Source organism: Ursus americanus, chromosome 19, assembly GCF_024610735.1.
Source record: "Ursus americanus isolate L20-20 chromosome 19, mUrsAme1.1.p, whole genome shotgun sequence".
NCBI lineage: Eukaryota > Metazoa > Chordata > Mammalia > Carnivora > Ursidae > Ursus > Ursus americanus.
Window position 1 is genome coordinate 7,137,539 of NC_142145.1, and position 25,660 is coordinate 7,163,198.

Below are 25,660 nucleotides of genomic sequence, written 5' to 3' on the forward strand. Positions count from 1 at the left end.
ATGGAGGCAACAGCCCTTTGTAGCCTCTTTGTGCTGTTTCTGATCTGCTGAATCACCCCCTCTGTTTAAAGCAGCACCTGAGGCAAGCATGTGTCTCATCTCCATGAAGAAGGGTCCCAACTTTTGCAAGACACTTTTGTCACCAACATCAGAGGCAGCAAGAATGAGCGTGGCTTTCAATCCGTTCAGTCCATGGTGTTTCAGCTTGTGCTCATGAGATTCCAGCCCCTTCCTTCCCTTGCCTTCTGACTGTCTGCCCTGAACTTCAGTCTTCAACCCCAGATAATGGTGATAGGCCACAAAGGGCTACTTGCCCAACGCCCACCATCGTGTAAGCCAATTCCGCATACACAGATGGGTGAGTGCACACACACACACACACACACACACACACACACACAATATACCAGTAAATGACTAGCAAAAGAATTTTTAAGAATTGCTCTAATACTCTGAACTAAATTGGCCGAAACATCCCATCACAGGTTTTCTGGGACCTGAGACACAGAGACCTCTCCAGTTAGAGGCAACCAAGCATGTGTGTACCACATCAGTGGAAGGATAGGGGTGTAGTCAGATATGAGGGGTTAGGGCTGGGTGCTAGTAGTTAGATGGTCATCCTCAAAGTCAAGTCAAGCAGAGATACAAGACCCACTAGGCACAGTGAAAGCATGGATATTTACACTCACCACACCAAGTACCCTTTGTCCTCGCTGCAGCATCCTTAGCACTATAATGGATCTCGCGAGGGATTTTCTCCATTCTTCAATAAGCCAAGCAGGGGAACTTCCCAGCTCTCCCTAGTGCCAAAAAAATCAAAATGAACTTTTCTAGTTGGTGTTTTGTTTTTACCTGCAAAGAGAATACACAGAAAATTTAGCCTCGTTGTTAAATACTATTGAATATAGTATTGCCCTTTCCTGATCACTGCTCAGCTATTATAAGGGATCTGCATGGCTCCTGGAACCAACCGCACATATATTCCATCACCAGTTTTCAGAATATTCTTCCACTGTTCAAGATCATGGGCTCCAGGGAAAGGTGCTGGTGAGACTGTTCACACTCCTTTGGTCTCGATCTCAGAGCTTAGATTTTTCATTCTCCTATTCCGTCCAACTGTATCTCTATCTTTCCTCCTATCCATGTTTGTCTGCATTAACCATTTCTTCCTCTTAAATTATTTCTTCCTGACTCCCAGCATGCTTCATAGTTAGCACTAGGCACATTCCTGGTAGCTCATAGGGAATACTTGATTGCTGATAGACAGACAGAATAACAGACTTTTGAGGTGCACTTTTCTTCTGTGGAAGATTTCTGGTGACCATAAAAGGAATGATAAAAGGACAGAAGAACAGACATTTTATCAAGGAAATATGCTACACACTATGTAGCCAGATGGAGGAAATAAATGTTCTGTTCCATACAGAGATGACAAAATTGTCATGAGGTGAAGATTTAGTAGTTTGATTGTTGCTTTTAACTATAGCAATTTAAAAAAGTAACAAGTCTGCTTCATTATAGTTAAGAACATGAAAGATTTGGTCAGTAGTGTTGCAGGCTCTCTCTTCCTCCTTCCCACCCTTAGGACTATCCTAGTGCCTATAATTCACTTCTCAGACTTTGATAGCATCCTCATAATGGTCTGCTCAACAATAGTACCATTAGAGTTTATTCAAAAAGTCAGATTGGCAGAAACTCTGCAAAAATGGGAACATTCTCTCAAGCATCATAAGCACTACTGGAAAAGATCTGCAATGTCTAGCAAACAATTAAAGCCCCTAAAACAGAATGTGCAGCTATTTATTTTCGTTAAGAGATGGGAAAATACAGGTTGAATTACCTTATAGCAAATTAGGTGGGAAAGTAGAGAACATAATCATATAATAAAAGACCTCATTAACTCCTCCCATTTTTCAAAGTACACTACCAATTGTCATTCCAGTTTCCAGAACAAACTAATACTCCAGAGCCAAAGCAGAGATGATCACAGACTTAGAAGCAGCATTTTCTCTTTAAATCAACCCTAGATGCTTCAATAAAAGTCTAGCTTAGAACATCCAGAATGAGGTGCAAACAGTGGTCATCACTCTTGGATTTTTTTTGTACTTTATAAAATATTTCTGAATTTTATAAAGTGTCTCTGAATATCAGGAGAGTTTCCTCTGTTTGCTTACACTGTTTCATATCCAGACGTTCCACGTTCAGTATATGAATAGGAGTTGAAGAGGAAACAATTTTCTGTTCAAAATGCTTGAGGGGCGCCTGGGTGGCACAACGGTTAAGCATCTGCCTTCGGCTCAGGGTGTGATCCCGGCGTTCTGGGATCGAGCCCCACATCAGGCTCCTCCACTGGGAGCCTGCTTCTTCCTCTCCCACTCCCCCTGCTTGTGTTCCCTCTCTCGCTGGCTGTCTCTATCTCTGTCGAATAAATAAATAAAAATCTTTAAAAAAAAAAAAATGCTTGAAACCCTTAACTGTAATACATCAACTTCCTTGTTGATTAAAATATGTCAATAAAGTACAACATAATTTATTAGTCTTTTAAAGTTCAATAATTTCTTTTGCATAATCCTTTGCCAGTGGAATGCGATTTATTCGGATGGTCCAATTTTAAGGTCATTGTCCACTCTTGAGAACTGTATTTTAAAGCCTTTTTGATTAAATCTTAATGAATATATTGATATTTATGTTAAACTAACCCTATGATCAAATGGGTATATGTACTTTGAGAAAGACTTCCTGTAATTTATTAATTGAGAGTTTATTTCATTTTCTTTCTTAGGATCTCATAGCTGTTGGTGGCTCTGAGCTGCAGAGTAAACACTTCCTCCTTGGTAGTGCCTCTACCAGGTTTCAGCCACTCAGACCATCACTGCAGCATTTATCCCATCGCTCAGTTCTGTAGTTCAGTGGTGGGCAGGAATTATGCAGCAAACAATGAAGCAAAGAGCACATAATCAGAATGGTTTACCGATTCTCCAGAAAGAGTGGGCTCCAATGCTCAAAGATTCGTGTGACACAGTGTCTGTCTCTTCAAATGTCGCTCTCAGATGGCTCATCTCCTCATCTCAAAATCTATAAGCATAAAGGACAGAGAAGAAATGGGTCCATTAGAATCAATCAGTAATCAGTGGGGTGCCTAGATGGCTTAGTTGGTTAAGTGTCCAGCTCTTAGTTTTGGCTCAGGTCATGATCTCAGGGTCATGAGATCAAGCCCCTTGTCAGGCTCCATGCCCAGTGGGGAGTCTGCTTGAGATTCTCTCTCTCCCTCTGTCCCTCCCCCGCTCACACACTCACACACACACACTCTCTCTCTCTCTCTCTCTAAATAGGAGTGCCTGAGTGGCTCAGTCGGTTAAGCATCTGCCTTCAACTCAGGTCATGATCCCTTGATGTGGATCAAGCCCCACATCAGGCTGCTTGCTCAGTGGGGAGCCTACTTCTCCCTCTCCCTCTGCCTGCCACTCCCCCTGCTTATGTACTCTCTCTCTGTCAAATAAATAAAATAAATCTTTAAAAAGGAATCAATCATCAATCAAATGAAATCCATTCAAAAGTCAACTAATATTTATAATTTAAAATTTAAACAGTAATAATGAGTTACAAATAAGGTCAGTTAATACAGGGAGTGAGAAAAAAAAGCTAAAAGGGATCTTTAGGGTTTTTTTAAATATACATTTTACACTTTTTATGAAATGATGCCGAGAACTACACAAATGGCAAAGCTGGTGTTACTTCATCTGGATGGAATAAATTATAAAGCGGGAGTTTATTATTTTATTTTAATCTGGGGCCCAACGACTTAAAACAACAAATGATAACACCTTCCACATTCCAGAATGAAGAGCTAGACCATGTGAGTAAGACCTGCATGTAAGGGGTAGAAGCCAGTTACGTAATTTTTAAATGACCACCCACCCTCCTCCCATGATGGAAGTTAGAAATTAGATAAAGAGTTTAATAAGACTTATCAGTGTGCAGTTAATGCCATTAGACCTTCAACAGTAGCCTGACATCCACTTTTCCCATGGACCAAATGCTGCTGGTCTGTGGTTGTCAAAGAGAACCAGCTGATGGAGAGGTAAAACCTCAGGGATCAAACGAAAATTCAAAAGTCAGCCAGAGAAGATGCGTTTAGTAAGACCCGGGCAATTTCTGTTAAGAGATCTCTAGCATCAGGAGACATGTGGGATCTCTGAAAAGCCACAAACACATCGTGGAAGCGTCTAACAACCTCCTCTGTCCCTTCCTCTCATGTCCGCCATCAAACTTCCTCTCTCCTTTAGATCCCAGAGGAGTGCGGGAGCACAGATAGCCAGCGGTAAGAAGAGAAAGAAGTAAAAGAGAACACAGAAGAAATTGATCACACTCTCATTTCAGACAACAGATCGTCCTCAACTAATGATGGTGCTAAGTCCCCACAAAACCATCTTGAGTTGACAATGCATGTAACATGAAACCTACATAGCATCCTAGCCTAGCCCCGCCTACCTTAAACGTGCTCAGAACACTCACATTCACCTACAGTGGGGCAGAACCATGTAACACAAAGCCTCTTTGATAATAAAGTGTGGACTATCTCATGTGATTTGCTGAAAACTGTACTGAAAGTGAGAAACAGATAGTTGTCTGGGTGCAAAATGGTTGTCAGTGTATCAGTTTTTGACCCTCCCAGTGATATGGCTGACTGAGAGCTGCAGCTGCTGCCCAGCTTCACAAGAGAGGATCATACCACATATCAGAAGCCTAGGAAAAGACCCAAATTCAAAATACCAAATACAGTTTCTAATGAATGTGTATCGTTTTCACACCATCAGAAAGTCAAAGACTCGTTACATCGAACCATCGCAAGTTGGGGACCGTCTGTATTGGCTTCCCAGCTGGAGCTGGCCCACTCTGGAACTGGCCCTGGGAAGATAGATAATATAATCTCCTTTTTACATCCCATTGGAGAATGCAGTGCCTTCCCCCACCAAAGGAAAGATTCCATAAAGGGCTCAGGACTAGCTAATGGCAGAGCCAGAAGCAGTCTTTGGCTCCCTAGTTCATCCTTGCTCTGCTACTTTTCCTATGGCATACATGTGAACACCTGCGCCAAGGGGATGTTAACTAAGAATGTGAGGATAGGGGGTGCCTGGATGATCCAGTCAGTTAGGTGTCCAACTCTTGATTTCGGCTTGGATCATGATCTTGGGGTAGAGGCATCGAACCCCATGTGGGGCTCTACACTCGGTAGAGAGTCTGCTTCGGGACTCTCTCTCTCCCTCTGCCCTTTGGCCATGCTCACTCACGCTCTCTCTCTGTCTCTCTAAAATAAATACATCTTTAAAAAAAAAAAAGTGTGAGAACTTGTGATCTGTGAGTGAAATGACCTTAAATTACTGAGGAAATGTAAGTAACATTTCATTTTAATAACATAAACCTGTTCTATGAAAAGCAAACACACTAAAATGTCCAAAGAATGTTCACATAGTAGTAACTACCATTTATTCAGCCCCTGCTATGAAAATAAAATTAACTTCACCGAATATAAGTAAGTGTGCACCAAATGATTTATTACCAAGTCAGCAATAGTATGTGCCAAGTATGTGCCAAATGTGCTACGCACTTACTCATTTGTCTCCCTTTAGCTACAGTTAGGGAAGTGTTATGAGCCCTATTTTTCAGATGAGAAAAATAACATTCAAAGAAAGTAAGTTATTTTTCTAAGGTTACTTAACGGGTATAAGGTTTCAACTCAGGACTAATCTCCAAGCCTGTGCTCTTCTGTGTTCCAGTGAAAAAAACGAAGGAAGGAAGGAAAGAGAGAAGGACGGAGGGAGAGTGAAAAAGAAAAAGGGAGGGCCAAGGAAGCAAGGGAAGAAGAAGGAAGAACAAGAAAGGGAAGGGATTCAGGAAAGCAGAAAGAGGGAAGCAAAGAAGAAAGAGCTGACAGTAAGAAGTACTAGAAAAGAGGTACCTCAGGTCACCCATGAGATGCTTTTCACTCCAGGGACAGCAGCCATTATTATTTTGAACAGTACATGGTGCATAACTTGGAATGAAAAAAAGCCCAGCCCCTCCCCCTCCTACCTTAAAATAGGGAAAGGGAAATATATGAACTAGGAGATCTTAGGGATAATCAAGGTATGTTTGTGTCACCCTGCCTTCAAATGGAACTACCTAGAAAAAGGGGTCTTACTGTGCATATGGAGAGAATATCACAAAGTATAATTAAGAAAATTACCGGACACCTTCCTCTTTCACAAGCAACACCTTCATTATCTTCAGATATTAGTGAAAATTAAACCCAAAAATGTTTACGTTGTAGTCATAAAAGCAGAAGCAGTTTTGCTTGGGGCCTACATCCTGGTCTGTTTTGTCCAGGCATAAACATTTCCTTAAGTTTCAAATACTAAAAGACAATAGCATTACATGATTTAGGGTGTGAGGTGGCATGCGTTAATAAGTACATTAAGTAGTACAACCGATTAATCTGTTTTATATAACATAGGAGGTTGAAATACCTCTGAAATTCAGTCTATCACTAATGAGTGAGAGCCCAACTCAAAACCAAGCTGAACAGAGCTCTTGATTACGTGCCCTATGCCACCATCTAGAGTCAAAAATCCCACACGGCGGGCAAAGCCACCCTGAGGTATAGAAATTAGTCTAAACTGCTGAAGGAGACACACACAAGCACAACCATGATTGCATATACGAATGCAAACCACCAGAATTAAATTTTGGTAAGTTGTAACCAAATAAGTAAAGTCCGAAATCAAAAAAGTAGCTATTTATAGGCAACTGAATATTAAGTCAGTATTTCCTGCATAGTATAGGTTTTCTTCTTTTGCATGTTTATCATCCAACTAATGCAATGTCCTGCTATTTGGAAGCTGTGACAATCTCTGTGTGAATAGCTTGGAAATGAGGTCCTGGCATGGTTTGGGTATGCAGAGAGCTGCACGTTCTCTACAACACACACCAACTCAAGCACTTAGTGTCTTCGCAAAGCACTGGTAACTAGCTCATTCTAGAGACACACGTGAGATTTTTTTAAAGGAGGAGACAGTGTTATCTGAAAATAAAGAACAAGATTCAAGTCATTCTTATTCTGTTTTTTTTTAATCCAAATACCACCAAACTACATTATTCTGATAAATGGTGATAGCCGTGTTGATAGAGTCACTAACAAGATGCTCTTTGATTTCATTACAATAAAACAACTCGCCTCATCTTGATTCCTGAAGTAATTAATCCTTAAATTACCCTCTGATAAGCTGAAAAGATGTTTAGCCTAGCAGGAGAAATATGATACTAACATAAGGTCAAGCCTGCTATTGAAAAGTGCCGCCCATCTGTATTTCTGAAAGTTAAGATCTTCAGGTTTAATTACATAAGTGATTTCATTTTACTCTAAGTAGAAAAGATGCCTTTTATTAAAAAGGTGATGATAGCTAATGAAAACTAATGTAGGGGTTACTTGATGCCAATACCAGAGGAAGTCTGTGCCAAAATCATCAAAAATTACCACTTTACATAAACAAGTTGGTATCTTTTTCTTTAAAAGATTTTATTTATTTGAGAGAGAGAGAGAGAGCACAAGCAGGTGGAGGGGCAGAAGGAGAGGGAAAAGGAGAGGCAGACTCCCCACCGAGCACAGAGCCTGATCCCAAGATCATGACCTCAGCCTAAGTCAGACCCTTAACTGACTGAGCCACCCAGATCCCCTGACAAGTTGGTATCTTCTCATTTGTATTATGTAATTGGAGTTTTAATCCATAGAATTTTCATTCTCTTTATCTGTGCTATTTTCTGATGTACAGAGCACTTCAGCAAATGCTACCATCAATTGGAATCAAAACATAAGCAAAGTATTTGAACACATATGTAAAAGAAAGTATGAAGAAATGTGCAAAATAAAAATACGTGAAATATTTACAAATACGTAAAATATATACATAGTTGTGAGGTTTGGTTTTCAAAGTAAAATGTATCCCTAAGTTGTCATTTATTGTATTTTGTGATTATAAAACCTATTTAATAAAAATACAGAACTATTACAAAGAAAATAAACTATAGAGCTCCCACCTAGAGTTAACATACACACACATACACACACACACACACACACACAGAGCTCAATATTGAGTCATACTGCCCACAGCCTATTACAAACTACCCTATTCTTTCAAAATTCTGTCTTTTCATTTGTTATTTTCTAAAATAAAAGCGTTAATCAGGAAAACAATTAGAACATAATAATGTGTCTTTCTTCAGGAATTTAAAGCAAGGGATGATGGAAATAAAACTAGAAAGTGCTGACTGTTTTATTCATCATTCCATTTGGTCTCTTAGTTACACTTATGAATCTCTTGCATTAGCCAAGTCAAACATAAATGGCAAGGATGGAAGTGGAGAAATTGGTTTAAATGATACCTAGGACTGATAAGTTACCATTTGAGGGTGCAGGTAAAAGATGTTTGCTTCTTTCTATTCAGAACTGAGTTTTAGTGTCCAACCAATACGTGTGCATCTTCATAAGTCTGGTTGCCCTTAGAATCACCTGGACAGGGGCACCTGGTGGCGCAGTGCACTAAGTCTCTGACTCTTGATTTGGGCTCAGGTCATGATCTCAAGGTCGTGAGATCAAACCCCATGGGGCTCTGCACTCAGCAGGGAGTCTGTTTGAGATCTTCCCTCCCCCTTTGCCCCTCCCCACTACACTCACACACTCTCTCTCTCTCAAATAAATAAATAAATCTAAAAAAAAAAAAAAAAGAATCACCTGAAGAGCTTCTATAATGTGCTGTTTCCTGGGCCTAATCACAAACCATTTAAATGAGAATATTTGTGGTACCTGACAATCTTTACAAAGCTCCCTGCATTAAGCTGTCGTGATGAACATTAATGAGGATTGATAACTACTGGTCTACATGATATCTAAACCATGACGTTAAATGAGATCATCAAGAGATCAACTGTCAATGGGGAAGAAAAGAGACCTAAAGAGTAAGCCCTGGGATCTTCCAGCATTTAGGGAGGTAGAGAGATAACAGTGAAAAGGAGCTCCAAAGAAGTTCCAGGAAAACCAGGAGAGGATGGGGTTCTCACAGCTAACGGGAAGAAGTGTTGCAAGGAGGGAGGGGATGGCTACCCATCATGGGAAATGATAAGTCAGGAAATATAAGGACTGAGATTTGACCATGAAATTTAGCGAGGGAGAGGACACTGGTAACCTTGAAAAAAGCAGTTTTGGAAAACTGATGGAGACAAAATCGATTAGAGTCTGTTTATGCAAAACTGGGAGAAAGGGGTTATTTAAAAATCTTTTAAGGATTCTTGTTATCGGTAGAGCAGAGAAATGAGTTGGGAACTGAACAGATACAGTGTCAAGGGAAAGACATTTTTAAGGGGGAAATGACAAATCTGTATATTGACAAGAATGATCCAGAGAAGAGAAAAAAATGCTGATGTAGAAGACTGCAGGGACAATTGTTGAAGTAATGTCCCCGAGTCTACATGGCTTTGGAGGACTCACTGATAGCCCATCTGTAGGAGGAAGGATGGCAGAAGTATGGTGGTGATGCATGTAGGTCAGGAGACTGGAGTGCGTGCTTTGGGGAATGCTTCTGACTGCTTCTCTTTTCTCTGGGCAGAAAGAAACAAGGTGTCACTTTGTAATGAGGATGACAGTGGTGCTGATGGAGATCTGAGTAGAGAGAAGATGCGAAAGAGACTAACATTAAATGACCCAGAGAAATGGACATCCTCTACCAATACTACCATAGTGTTTTGTACACAGTAGACACTCATTTAGGTTAAGAAATGAATGTTTCTTCATGAAACATTGCTCCAGTGTAGGCCAAAAAAAAAAAAAAAAAAACCAGAAACAAAAAATTTTGGGAATCTAGGTTTTATCTTTGTGCCCACCAAAATCATCAGAGAGATGCCTATTTAAAGAGTATTCCCTTGCCATGCCTGGATTTATGGAGGGGCAATAAAAGAAAGAGTCCCTTCCTCATTAGAGGTTTTGATGTTGTTTTTGTTTTTGAGGACATTATCCTAAGTTGCTTAGTGCCCCCTGTATGAAGCCCCAAGTGAAATGTTTATTCTGGAAGTGTCAGAAAAAGCTACTTATATCTCATATTCAAACAAGCACAGTGTACCTCATTAAACAATAAGGTCTATGTAAATGAGTAACTTCCTTTTTTGTTATGTCTGCAGGAAACTCAGAGCCAAATTTATGCCTCAGCTATAACCATTATTGGGCACACGTGGCCTCTGCACAATTGGGGTCCAATTTTCCCCCGAAATCTACTTCCTATTTTAATTTACATTTTTCTGAAGTCTAATTTTATTCGAATTTACAATTTACCACTTTCTTCTAAACCACCACGAATTTATTTATGGTATAAAGCAGTGTGTAAATAGAGGCAAAATGGTACAAAAGCATAGGAAGTTAGAATTGCAAACAGGATTTGTCTCCAAAATATTGGTGCATTACTACATTTACACAGTTCTTAAAACTTTTGTGTTCGTGATTCCATTCAGATGTTCCCTTTAATCCTTTAATTACCAGAAAAATTAAGATTGCCTGAGTTTCCCAGCTAATGAACTAAGATTCATATCTGAATTAGCATCTTGCCCACCATACAGCCAGCGTGTGCTGAAATTTTCATGGAACCAAGATATCCATACCAAGTTCTTCACACTATATTCAATGTCTCCAGATCCCCACAAGCAAAAGAGCCTAGAAATTCTGTTCCGAAACTAAAAGTGGATTGTAGTTTCTCAAAAAGTTTCATATTTCAATTTTTTTCTTTCCAATATAAAGTAATAAACAGGCAGCTACCTGCTGCCAAAATCTATCAGTGTAGATTTTCTTCTTCATATTTCTTTCTTTTATATTAACAGCTACTTTTTCCCCACCTGTATTTTAAATGCTTTTGTATTCTGACATTTGCTTTTATTTGTGGTCTTTGCATCAACAATCTACAATTAGATATATTAACAGGCTCCCCATCCTCCAACATTATTTGTTTATTTTTTACAGAAAGATCTCGAGGAAGAACGGAAGGACTAAGAAAAGAAAATCTCCCCCAAGTACAGGTAGATATCAAAATACCAATAGAAAATGACAGTGTCCTTTCATTCTGTTGACATTTCAAGGATCGTATTTCTTTTGGTGACCCCCTAAAGACTTCCAACCCTCAGTTCCATGGACCTTCATCAAAAGATGTTATCATGTTGTGTCAACCGACAAAAATAGCACAATCGCATATAAAATCAAGCTGCACAAAACTCGCTCAGCCTCAAAGGCACGATAAAGCCGGAGCATTTTTAATATTTAAAATTCTAAACAATATTTTTGTTCTAGGCTTTAAGCATATATCTTTATGGTTACTAGTTTAGCACTTCTTTTTACAGCTCACACAAACAGTCCTGTCTTTGTAAATTCCCAAAGGGACAATTGAGACAGTGATGTCAAACTGCACCATGGTTGTTAATTCTTAATGTCTGCAGGAAAAGTGTTGGCTCCGGCGTGAGTTCTTAGACTTGACCATGGAAAATGGTAAGGAAAGGATTAGGAAATGGGGGACCCAGGAGACAAAAGAGAAAACAAAGCAAACACAAAAATCAGGACCAGAAATGTAGAGCTGGGAAGAGGGTAAATTCCTTCATTAGACAGTTGAATACACTGAGGTCCAGGTGGTCTTCAAGATTAGATGCAACGTCTCAGGGCTAATCTTCATTAACCAGGCCCAGTTTGTAATTTTCAAGCCAACCATATCACATCACAGTGCCATAACAAAAAGAGTTAACTCACTGACAGGATTAAAACTGAAACTTCAAGTGTTGCCATCATTATGATAATTGAAGTTTCATGGTGTAATTAACATTTCATCCAAAATGCTGTTGTTGAGTAATAAGTCATTACAAGACTGCATTAAGCAGACTAGATTTTTAAATGAAGAGAAATTTTATTCCCAATGAGAAAGGTCTCAATTATGGAAAACAATTGAGAACTATAGCATAAATATCTCCAAGAGCAAGGATACAACATAACACACTAAATATCAGCCAAGGAAATATCAAGATTATCAGAAATACAAAAACAAAACAAAACAAAAAGCAATTTCTAAAGTAGGAAAAGTTATAATAAAAGTGCATTGTAATTAAAATGTTCTGCCATGTGTAATATCTTGATTCCAGCATTCTGAACTTATGTAGCTCATTCTGATACTCATTTCTCTCCATACTATGAATGTTGGTTTGTGTGTCAAATTCTCACCTCTAGGAAAAAAAAAAAAAAAAAAGTCATATAGAAAAGAAGGAAAAACAGAAGTGCCTTTCTTGTTAAGACAAAATACTTTCTAAAATGAGAACTGAATCCCATGTGGCAACATGGTAATGAGATGACATGTAATATTTATGTAAATTTTCAAAAGGCTGAAGTATAAGAAATCTTTAGTCACAAGAGGCTTTCTTTAAGCTTATTCACTTCAGAACGTGTATGACAACAAAAGCTCAAAAAATGAAAATTAAGTAATAAATGAATACTGTTGCATTGTGGACAAAACATTATCCATGAAAATGAAAATCTGTAATGACAATCCAATATTACACTGAGTTTAATAAAGCCAGCAATCACTGCAACTTAACAATAAAGGAATCCCATGAAATGATGAGTTGACAAGACACAGTAGTTTTTCACTGCTTATGTAAAATATGCAACAAAAACTTTCAGAAACTCAGATGTTTGTATTTGTTGATGTCTTTAATAATAATAAAAGCATTTAGCTTCTGCTTAGCATAGATCCTCCTAAAAAAACTTCACATGTGCGTAGTTTCGTTCGTATAGCAATACCACACGGTTACCGGGTGCACAATGATGAAGATAGAGGTAAGTGTGACTTGTTTCCAGCCATGAAATTTCTGGCACAGAAAAAGCACTGGAAAAATAATACTCATTATTAGGGTTTTCTCATCACCTTTACTCGAGTTAACAGGACTTCCTATCCATTAGAATGATGAGAACAAATGAAATTATACCATCATTGTAGATGACATGAATTACCTCTTGTGAAAACTAGGAAATATCCTGACATTATTCTAATATTCAGACTCTCAAAGTAACTGCATGTTCTCTACATAGAAAGATCCCAATAAGTTTACCTTCTTTAACTATAGAGTCCTGAAGAATCCGGTGATAAACAAGCATTTGTGCTCAACACAAATCATAAATGAACTTGACAGCACTCTTCCCTTTTTATTCTATTCCTTCTTCCTGGGCAATCTCATCTACTCCCATAGTGTTGACTGCAAACAATATGCAGACGATGACCACTTGTTTGCCCCTGACCTTTTCCCTGAGCTTCTCTAGGTTCTCGGGGCCCAGTTACATCTGGAAATATCTCCCTCAAGACTACATAGGCACCTCCAGCTTTGTATGTTTACAACGGAGTTGTCACCGCACGCATCTGAAACCTGCTCCTTCTCCTGCAGGCACCACCATCCAACCTGTCATTCAAGCCAGAAAGCTGGTCCTCGCCTTTGGCTCTAGTCTCTGCCCCAAGCTCCATACCCAACCAAAGAGCAAGTCCTAAAAGCTTTTCCTTCTAAATATTGCTCAAAAGCATTTCTTCTGCTAAATGCCCAGCACCATTTTCCCGCTTCAAACCCTATTTGTCATGTGAGGGACTCAAATGGCTTCTGCACCAGCCTGCCTGCTTCCCCTCAAAATAGCACCCTGAGAGCCTCCATCTGCTCCATCCGCAGTTCTGGGCATGTCTCTCCGCTGCAAAGGCCCCGCAGTGCTCCCTCTCACCGCAGCCAGAGCCAGATCCCTTAGAATGGCCCATGCTTTTCATGACCTGTCCCTGTCCTACAGTATGAACTTTGTCTCTTGTCACCTCCAGTGACACTATCCTTCACACACAGTTGTTTATTATTAATTATTATTATTATTATTATTATTATTATTATTATCATCATCATCATCATCATTATTATTTCTTCATGCTCCTTTTATCTACCTGTGCCCTCCTGGACTAATCAACTTGGACTCAGCTCTTCCAAAAAGCCTTTTCCGAAACCACAAACTCACATAGATGCCTGAGCAAACATATAGGATCATGTTGTCATTTCAGACTCTCATGAACCAGAGATCTTATCCATGAACACGTTTTAGCCATAATCTCAAAGACACAGGCAACCAAGTGGCTCAAATTAAATAAGGGGATGTCTGAGGCTGAGGTGGTTCCCAAGTCCTTCCTTCCCAAAACAGACAAGAGCCCATAGCAAGCAAAGTACTCAGAGGTTATTTCCCCTCAGTGGGGATGTTTAGTTTATGAAACATATCCATTTTATGTCACCCAGCTTATGTGACATTATTTCAGGAAACGTACTGACTATAGGCAATCCTTCAACAGAGCCATTTTGTTAAGAATATTCCACAGATAAGGATATTCTAGCAAATATCATTATCTATTTACTAGGAGGTCCAGTTATCATACTGACAAAGCTACCCAGGTCACCTTTTTTTCTTTCTGCCAGGAGCGTATGCTGACACCCATCCCCATGGTAGAAAAAGTGTAAATAAAAATAGTGGGCCAGCTGTTTAACTCTTTCCTCTCCACCCACCCCCCTATCTTGTATTTCAGTAGGAATACCTGAAATTTTGTTGGAGCTATTTTGATGTGGCCATACTCACAGAGGTCTTCACATGGGGAGAGCAGAATTTTAACACAATCTATAAAAAAATAAAACAAAACCAAAACAAACAAACCCAAACTCTTAGTCTTTTTAAAAACTCATTACCTCATAAATGTGTATAGCTGACACCTATATCCCAACCCATATTTCAACCCTATATACCTCAATGTTTATGTTTCTGGATGGCATAGGGCTTGAGGAAGAGGAAAGAGTCAGAACTGATATGGTCAGAGATGTTCGTTGTGCCCAATGACAATTAAGAAAAACTCATAAAGCATGTGCCTGGGTGGCTCAGTTAGTTAAGCGTCTGCCTTCAGCTCAGGTCATGATCCCTGGGTCCTGGGATCAAGCCCCAGGGGGAGTCTGCTTCTCTCTCTCCTTCTGCCCCTCCCACCAACTCATGTTCTTTCTCTCTCTGTTTCTCTCAAATAAGTCTTTAAAAAGTTATACAATAAATTTCAAAAGAGTAAAGTCAAATTATTTTTGTTCAAACATAGCATTTCCATGTCATGTTCTTTAGCAATTTGTATTAAAATTTTCTAATATATATATTCATAATTAACTTACAAGTTTCTCAATTTCAGACATTTCCAGACATTCTAAACTTCTTCCATGACATTTCCCTCTCTTTCCCTTAATTAAAATAGAGCTTTCTGGGGTGCCTGGGTGGCTCAGTCGTTAAGCATCTGCCTTCGGCTCAGGGCATGATCCCAGGGTGCTGGGATCGAGCCCCACATCAGGCTCCTCTGCTGGGAGCCTGCTTCTTCCTCTCCCACTCCCCCTGCTTGTCTTCCCTCTCTCACTGGCTGTCTCTCTCTCTCAAATAAATACATAAAATATTTTTTTAAAAAAAGAAAAGAAAAGAAAAAAAATAACATAGAGCTTTCTTCTATTGGCACAGTTTCCTTGCTACTCTAATAAAGGCTCTTCATGTGTTTACACCTCAAAGCCCTCAAACTTCAGAGGGGGCATTACAGTCTCGACTACTCCAGAATGTTAGTCACCTTTCATTCTCACAAGTAACACTCATTCTATGGGTCCCAAGATTCTTGATTGTAACATCTTATGCCACTTCAACTGATTGTAATCTACTGACCTTCCAGACATTCCCTCTTTCCATTTATATCAGATTCATTTAATTAAATGTAGAATTATTTGAATTCCCTTATCAGTTTTGATAAAATACATTCTTCTTAAACTTTCTACATTTCATCTAATTAAAAATTTGTTGTTATAAAATTGCTCAGAATTTCCTCTTATATTATTTGCAGTTTCGAAGGATTTATAGTGATGTCCCTTTTAATTTCCCAATTTTAGTCATTTGTACTTTCACCTTTTTTTGATTAGCCTTGTTATGGACTAATTAATTTTGATAATCTATTTAAAAACCAAAATTTTATCTGTTTGTATTAGCTTTTGCAATTTTGTTCTCTAGTTCATTAAGTGTTTTGAACTTGCTTTGAACTTAATTTGTTTCTAACTTCTTGGGACAGATATGAAGGTCACCGATTTTCAACATTTCCTCTATTCTATTTAAGGAGATAAATTTTCCCCAAGTGCAGTTTTAGCTCCATATCATAAGTTTTGGTGGGTCATAATTTTAATGATCCTTTAGTTCTAAATATTTTCTAATTGTCAATTTTGATTGTTTTTTCTTTTTTTTAGAGATGAACTGTCTTAATTTTAAAATGTCTGGTATTTCCTATTCAGCATTTTTTTAATGTCTAGCTTATTTCAACTGTAGTCAAGAAACAGTCTGCAAGATTTTAACTGTCTAAAATCTGTCCACTTGCTTTATGGCCCTAAAGATTATAGTTAAATAATCCATGAGTGCTGGGAAGGAGCATGCACTCCAGTTGCAGAATACAGTGTTTTATAGATGACAATCATGTTGTTAATCAAGACACTGAGCTCTTTCATATCCTTTCAATATTTAATCTGCTTGTGTTATCACTCCCTGAGACAAATGTGGGTTTCTATATTTTCCCTTTTATTTTAGTCACTTTGGCCTTCATATAATTTTCTTTATATATTTATATTCTTTGAACTATGTAATTAGGTTTATTTTAATAAGAACTGTTAAATCTTCCTGTTGTCTTACCCTTTAACCAGGACGAAATGTCAGTCTTCCTGCTTGTTGGCATAGCCACACCAGGTATCTCTTCTTATGTTTCTCTGAAGATGCTTTTCTATCCTTTCATTTTTAACTTCTCTATTTAAGATATAGCTCTATGAAACAGCATATAGTCAGCTTTGCTTTTTTATTCAGTATAACATTTTTAAATTTGTTTATAAAGTAATGCATACAAGTAGGTTTAAATGCACATTCTTACTATTTGTTTTCTATTTGTATCAGTTTCTCCTCCAGTTAGTAGCTGTGCCATTTGGAACATACAGCCTCCTCGGTCAACGCTCCAGGGGAAGAATGGCATAGAGAATCATGATCTGACTCAAATTCTTTCACCTGGAAGTGTCATGTCAGTCCTGATTACCTGTCACTGGACAAAGACAGTCATGTGCCATGCTGAAATTGCAGGGAGCCAGACCAAGTACTTTTCTGTTTCCCCAGGAAGAGAGATGAACCAGATCCACCAGGAACACTGTAATATCTGAAATACTCTACATAAATTTTAAAACTTCCATATGTCAGAGAGCATAACATAAATAGTACTAAAAGTCAGGTAACACCCGGGTAGAAACTATTTCAAACATACATTATAAAAAAGAAAAAAAGATTGCTACCCAGAATATATAATGAAATCCCCCTTTTCGTTTTAATAATTTCAATTACTTAGATATAGAATTAGACTTTCCTCTTGTGTCAGTTTCAGTGAGTTGCACTCTTCTTTCATTTCCTCCATGTCATCTAAAATAGCAATGTCTTGTCAGAGATTTCAGACATTTGAGTACTCAAAACATTTATTTCCTGGGGTGCCTGGGTGGCTCAGCCAGTTAAGCATCTGACTCTTGATTTCGGCTCAGGTCATGATTTCAAGATCATGAGATCAAGTCCCATGTCAGACTCTGCATTCAGTGCAGAGTCTGTTTAAGATTCTCTCCCTCTATCCCTCCCCCCCCCCGGCTCTCTCTCTCTCTCTCTCTCTCTCTCTCATCATCTTTCTCTCTCTCAAAAAAATAAATAAGACCTTTTTAAAAAGCGCATTTATTTCCTCCATACCTTTGCTCAGGAAGTCACAAAATGAGAAATCAAATCCCACAAAACAAAATAAATCAAGGAATTTAAAATTAAACAGTAATTTAGACATAATACACTGATATAGTTATTATAATACATTAATTTCTCCCTTTGTAGATGAAGATCTGAGGAAATCAGGCATTTTCAAATACTCTATGACAGAATGTAAACATAAAGTTTAGAATGCATGTATCCCATTGCCCAAAAATTCTGCTCCTCGATACGAGAAAATGAGAGCACAAAAAGGAATGTATTACGAAGCAAATCTATACACACTAACCCAAAAAATCTCTCATATCGCTAGGTTAAAAAGAAGTTGCATATCAATATTTAGAGTGGTCTATTTGTATTAAAATTATGCACATGAACAAAATTATAGGAGTTGCTCTTTGTATATATATGTGTAATAAAAGTATACAGAAAATGGTCTCATAGAACCAACCACAGAAGATTATCAGTGTGAATAAGACTGGATGAGGGTTAAGAGGACCTTTTACTTTATCAAAATCGTTTGAATATTTCATAATGATAATTCAGTAGTTCTTATGTGTAATCATATGCTAAAAAATACTTAATACACTAAATTAGATACAATCTAAAGAATAACCAAGTTGCTTTCACGTTTATAGAATTATTTATACTCTAAGCATTTTCAAGTGATTTTTCATGTTTTATCAAAGTAATATATGCACATAATAATGAATCAAGAGGAAGGAAGGGTTCATAATGAGAAAGCATAGTCCTTTTTCCCCATTATTTCCCAGATCTCACCATCCCAACACCATTCATCAGAAACAAACTTTTAACACTCTCTGTTTCAAATCTTCTTATAGTTAGTACAAAACATTGCAAAATAGATTTATACCTTAATTTCCCAATTTTAACAATATTTTATATACCACCCTAAAAACATAAAAATATTGCTCATTATACTGATTCATACTCTTTATTTTCTATAAAGTTGTATAGTTTTAATGATATAAACTTTCTCTAATTACCTGAGCTTTCAATAATATATTTAAATATTTCCCATTCCACCAATTTTTTACAATATCAGTCAAATTTCACTCTGTAAGGTAAGAACATTAACACCCTTACCATTCTATCCACCTTCCGTGCAGCTCCCCCTCACCTCTGAACCTCCAACTGAAATTTTTCTATTTTCAAAGCTGAAAACATGGATATTTCATTCTGCCACCACAGTCAAGCCTTCTGTACTTAGTTCATAGGCTGATTCTAAAAGTTGAAAGACCAATAGATAGAATTACATTATTATGACTCTGTAATTATTCACTATTTGGGTTACTCATCGTGTGAGCATTGCGTTTCCTTTTCCACATTCCAATGCCATGACCCTAAGACACATGAAAGACAAAGTACCAGAACTTTGTCAAATGAATTATTCTTTTGTCATCCTCCATCAGTAACATTATTATGACACAATTTATTTTGCACTGTACTTGGACCATAGCTTTGGGTTGGCCATTTGGATTTTTCCTGGAGTTTTTCTGTGCTTTAATTTCTCTGACTGAACTCTGGTACTGCTCTCAACTACCATGCTGGAAACTCCCATCTAAGACGGACCTATTCTTTCCTAGATCCCATGCCCACATCTTGATTTACTTTTCATTTTTTTGGAGGAATTAATTAACTTTCTAAGCAAAAGCATGGAGGTAATAAATGTTTTAAGTACTCAAATGTCTGAAATTGTGTTTTCTCTGGCCTCACCCTTGATTGATACTTAGCTGTGTTTGAAATCTGGGTTCCAAATAAGATCTCAGAATTTCAAAGGTATTGCTCAATTATCTTCTTTCATTTAATTTTGGTGATAAAAAGTCTGCTGTCAGTCTGATTCTCATTTCTTTTATAGGTAACCAGATTTGGTTTTGCCTAATTTTTCTTCCTAAGGTTTTAGAAACTTCTCTATATCCTTGTTATTTTAAAAACCTTGAGGACATGTTTAGTCTGGGTTTATTTTCACTCTCTTCATTCTTTAGACTCTTTCAGTAAGATTTGGGCCCTTCCCCAGTACTAAGAAATTATTATTTTAATTATTTGAATATGTGCTCTTATCCACATTCTCTTTTTTCTCTCATTTTGGAATGCTTATAGTCAGACACTGCATCTCCAAATCATCAATGTCTCTGAAGAGAGACTGTCTAGATGGCTACAGAGGCCCATATCCTCTCTGCTTTTGTGGTTTGGCAGAAAACAGGCTAAGGATGTCACAGTGAGTTCAACAGACAAACAGAATGACTATAAGCTAGTGGGCTCCTGAGAACCCTCCTTCCTAGTAAGACTACTTATATGACCAAGGAGTTTCCACTCTTAGAATATCAGACAGATGTTCTCTCGCTGCACCCATAAATACATGGAACATTGGGGGACAGCCCTCTTTGACCAAAGCACTCGCCATCATCATACAGACCACCTACATCTGGCCTAGATGTGGGACAATGAGAGGTAGGGGGTTCATACACTCTACTACTTCTCTTGTGGTAAAATTCCCCCTATTTTCAATAAATTCTGCTTTACATCTGCACTGCATAATGGTCTAGTATTTTAATTTTTCATCTCATTGCTCTACATTCTGGGAGGTACTTAAATTTATTTTTAATTTCTATGAACTCTTTCTTGTTCTTAAATGATTCATTTTCCATACCATTCTGTCCTTTTACAATGACTGTAATATCTTCTACATCTCTCTGGATATATTAATTAAAGAAATGTTTTAAGTCGGTTTATCTTATTTTAGCTCTCTTTAGTTTCTGTATTATTTTTGTCTCTACAGTACCGGCTTTGTTGTTCATTTGTCTTCATTTTTCTCTTTCATGCTTTTGGGTCCTCTCATATGTCTGGTGATTCTTAAGAGCTGGCACAGATTTCCTCTGCTGATTTGTAGACAGATCTGTTTCCATTTGAGCTCTTTCTCCTGAGGGAGGATTCTTTTGTTGTTGTTGTTGTTGTTGTTTTTTAAGATTTTATTTAGTCATTCATTCCTTTATTTATTTTAGATAAAGAGAGAATGCAAGTGGGGGGAGGGGCAGAGGGAGAGAATCTCAAGCAGACTCCACCCTGAGCATGGAGTCCCACGCAGCGCTCCATCTCACGACCCTGGGATCATGACCTGAGCCAAAACCAAGAATTGGACACTTAACCAACTGAGCCAACCAGGCACTGCCCCCCATTCTAATGACAACTCTGTATAGGAATACAGACAGTGGACTGTCAAGCAGCAGGTCTGACATAACATTTTTTTTTTCTTTAAGAATAAGGAGGTAGGGGGTCAGGAAAGAATAAGAGATTGGCAGCAACACAGGAGAATGGTCGTAATAATAATAATATAAACTCATGGCATGTCTGGCCAGCCAGGTATGGACCAAAGGCATCAATGTAGAAGAAGACCTTACTGAGGGGTGAGCAGTGCTGAAGCCAATGGCAAAGCCATTCACACTGCTTTGGGAGTGCTGTCTTCTCACAAAGGCACCAGGCTCTATACCTGCAGAGGCGCATCCGCCCAGAGGGAGAGTCCGTTCTAATTTATTCAAAGATGTCTTATAGACTAGCTGTGGACCTGCAGGCTTGCTGAAGTCTGAGGGGAATCAGTGACAGAGATGGGAATTAAAGCCTCAAATCTCAAATGCAGCTAAAAGATAAAGTGGGGGTCTCAAATCAGATTAAGTAAATTTATATCACCTATTTCTTCTCTTTATTTTGCATATGAATAATATTTTTTTCTTTCCCATGTAAAATGAGACTTTAGAATTTTAAATGAGATTTTCATAAAACCTGAGGAATTGTAGTGATCCTGTTTTAGACCTCTTTAGTTTATGATAGCTCCATGAAAATTGAAATCTACTCTTCGGTCCCTCCTCTGCCACTAACATGATGAAGCTTTTAGAGTGATTTTTTTTCTATAAAACTGTCCATTTGAAATCTTTATTTTTTTAAAAAAAAAGACCTTTTTTAGCCACAACACACCGTTTTTTGAAAGTTACACACTAAAATCTAAAAAGGACATGAGAAATTTAATTAGCCACTATATTTTCCTAACAATCTTAAAAACCTATTTGCTGAGCATGCATTAATAATCCACAAGTAATGAATTAATTCTCATATCAGTGGGATATCCACAATACCTCCTTTATATAACTGCAAAAAATATTAATTTGCCACCGCATGGCAAGGCAAAGAGAGCTCCTTTCTTCATTGCTGAGCAGCCCCCTTGCCTGACCTCTGGGGCATCAATAAGATACGGCAGGCAGCTGTGAAGAAAGGTTGCATGCAGCCGGCAATGGCTCAGTGGACGGATGTCTCCTAATCCAGAGGCTGGGACTAGAGGGCAAACCTTCCACAGCTCTCAAAGACCAGTCTTTAGCTTGATGAAAAAGGACAAATTCATAACTCTGTAAACTAAGCACATACTGTATTTACCTGCCATCAAATATTCATGCTTTCAGCTGATGTCGTCAAAACCAATCACACAAAAATGGAGCCTTTTTTAGAAAAAGAATGCAGTTTCTCTATAATGATTTAGACCCAACTGGAGATTTTTAAAAAATTAATCAGTGATCAATACGCTTAAGAGGACTGTGTTCCATCATTTCTCATAAAAGACGAAGTACTGAAAACAGAAGACACTAAAGGAATCTTCTCTTAACATGTAATATTGGGCCACACAGACTCATCTTCACATGTGCACGTACACCGAGAGATCTTTATTAGCAACGTACAATACAGAAGACAGGAACATCAGACCAACTTCCTGACATAAAAGGTGTTCTGAGGGCTTCAAAAGGCGTGTCTCAGGTTTATGGTCTAAGAGATATACATTAAGGCACTGAGGAAATGCAAAAGGGTCATGTGTAAGTGGGTGGGTTAGTGTCTTGAACCTAACAGTCAATTTGACAGTGAGATAAGAAGAAAACAGACAATTACTGGACAACAATACAAAGCAAAAAATGTAAAGTGTTAGAAGCACTTAAAAATCAATGTGGAAAAATAAACAAGATACAGGAATTAAGGAACAGCAATCACTTTGAAAAGCCTCTCAATAAAAATGTCTTTAAAACCCCTGAAATTAATCTTTCTGTATATAAGAAATATAGGTTTCTATCTTTGTGAAATTTGACTTCCTGAAGAGAAGTAAATGCTATGTAAAACAGTGGAGTGGCTTTCCTATCCATTCATAGTCCGTTTGAAAACATGAAAGATTAACCCTAAGAGTCCTCATTCTTTGTGGCCTATAATTGACCCACACAAAAAATCTCATACTGTCTTTGATATCCTTCAAAATTTGAAATGATATTAATGTTGCTTTTTAATCCATATAAATAATGATAATAATAGAAGATAAAATTTGGACCTTGGAAGACACATGGCTGTTATTTCAAGTCACATGATATCCAGGGATCCCTCAAAGCTCCTGGATTTTCTGTCTCAGATGGTACAAAAAATGGAGCACCATTCACCCACTTGACAACGCAAAGTTTGTCTGAGGCTTTGGGATCATTACATACATATGAATATCCCAAATAACCCAAATAACTTCCTCATTTTAAGGTTCATAACCTTTCTTGCATTTACAGAGCCCCTTCCGCCATGTGACACATCACATTCACAGATCTGGGCATCAGGGTGTGGACAACTCTGGGAAGCTTTCCGCCTACCACACATATAGTTATTGAAGCAGGTAGATCACTGGATTTTTAAAAATATGCATTAGTTTTCTAGGACTGCAAAACAAAGCACCACAAACTGGGTGGCTTTAATAAGAAATTTCGTGTCTCACGGATTTGGGGGCTGGAAGTCTGAAACCAAGATTCTGGCAGGGTTGGTTCCTTCTGAGGCTGTGAGGGAAGAGTCTGTTTAAGGTCTGTCTCCTGGCTTGCACATGGCTGTCTTCATGTTCACATGACATTCTCTCTGTATGCTTGCCTGTGTCCAATTTCCTGTCTTATGAAGATACCATCGTATTGGATTAAGTGATCGTCCTATTCTGGTACGACCTCATCTTAACTAATTACATTTGCAATGATCCTATTTTCAAATAAGGTCACAGTAGGAGGTACTGGGGAGCTAGAACCTGCACATATGAATTTTGAAGGGGACACAATTCAACCCATACCACACTGATATTTCTTTCAAATTTTAAGAATTTACTGTTAATATTTTCATAATATAATTCTTTTCAGATACATATTCTTAAGCATTCTGGGTCATGAGAAAGATCCATAAATAAAGAATACAGAAGACAGAGGATAATTTTTATATAATCATCTCAGGGAAACTCTCTTTTACTCTGAAGAAAACAGCTCTGGTAAAATTAAAAAGTCAAATTTCACAGTTATTATTCCTAGAATATTAGAACACCACCCTCAGATTTTTCCAAAAGAAGTATCTATTTCCTTAAAATCAAAAAACTTTAACATGTTGTGTATGTTCCAAAATTAAATTATTCCTGTGCATGTCCTTCCTAGCTAGCTCTCGAGCTGGTAAGATTCTTTGGTTTTACAAATATCACTCTGGTTATCTTGGGGGCATCCCTTAGGCATTAGATGACCTGCAAACTCAGTCCCACGTAAGTCCCCAATTTTTCCTGACTGATGTCAAATCACTGCATCACTCTACGGCCTGCAGAAATGATGACAGCTCAAAGAGTCGCTGCCCTTTCAGCTTTAGGATAAATCCCACACTTCAGAGGTCTTTGTATTATTTGCAGAGCAAGAGCAGAAACAGGTTTTTATAGACAAGAAATATAGGACACCCTCCCTCCTGTGATGTACAGATACAGGACTCCAAATTATGAGAGATTATATATAGCACACCTCGCACAATGCAAGGCTACCACAAATTTTCGGGAAAAATTTTTGCATAAAAATTAGACTGCAGCACTCAGTGATATAGCCCCTGAAAACTTAAAATAAATGACTGCTCATATCACCATCCATTCATTCTACAAACCTTTATTGGGAACTCTGAGTGCAAAGTACCACAACAGGAGGAGTCAGAAATCACGAGGGATACACGCCTTGATCTTACAGGCACTACTGTTCAGCCCCATGGGATTGCAGGGAAATCAAGCAAAAGAATCTCTCTCTTCTCCACACCTCCCTTTAAAATTAAAAGGACCAATTCACAAAAACAAAATCCTTTTTGTCAACAGCCTGCCTCTTTTTATACTTCCACTGAACAAACTGTTCAAGGGCAAAATCCGTTGTGGAGATAATAAGGAAGAAGGCCTCTCTGCAGCAGCAGGTGTGAGATGAACGGAAGCATGACAGGGTTACCTATGGCTTCCAATTTTCCAGAGAGGGCTTTTCTGCCTGGTTAGGCAAGAAAAAGAAAGAGACAAAACATGGAAGGATACGTTTTTGCCAAGTTTAAAACTGTCTCAGAATATGTTCCTTCAAGATTTTCAATAGAGTTCAAAGATTTTAGCTTCTCAGGTTTTGTTGTTGTTTTTGTTTGTTTGTTTGTTTGTTTGTTGTTTTTCCTGCTGAAAAATTGGAATATTTCATAGAAAATGAACCCTGGAAACAAAAAGATATGTGGGTGGGTATTTTCCATAAAATACTTTACACATTGATACATTTTGTCACTCAATTCATTAAATCTTAAAATTCAAGACTATTGTGTGTTTAATTCATCAAGGAGGCCATCAGACTGGGGGGGCTGTAATGCCCCACAGACTGCGTCTGCACTCCATCTACATAAGTCCCCTGGCTTCCGTCCACGTGAGTACTGTTAACCATAAATCCAAGT

The 25,660-nt window shown here is 38.1% G+C and overlaps 1 protein-coding gene across 5 annotated transcripts in view; it reads right to left on the bottom strand.

The window, feature by feature from the left end:
• The window catches only part of SOCS6 (suppressor of cytokine signaling 6), an 828,170-nt gene that overhangs the window by 456,432 nt on the left and 346,078 nt on the right, over positions 1 to 25,660 (bottom strand). For 4 of the 5 annotated variants that reach the window (XR_015727576.1, XR_015727573.1, XR_015727577.1 and 1 more), the window contains 2 exons: positions 2,972 to 3,075; positions 690 to 852 (listed from right to left, as the gene is read on the bottom strand). The gene's annotated coding sequence lies outside the window, so the exon portion shown is untranslated. The remainder of the gene's footprint in view (positions 1 to 689; positions 853 to 2,971; positions 3,076 to 25,660) is intronic. The other variant, XR_015727574.1, reaches the window with a different exon arrangement.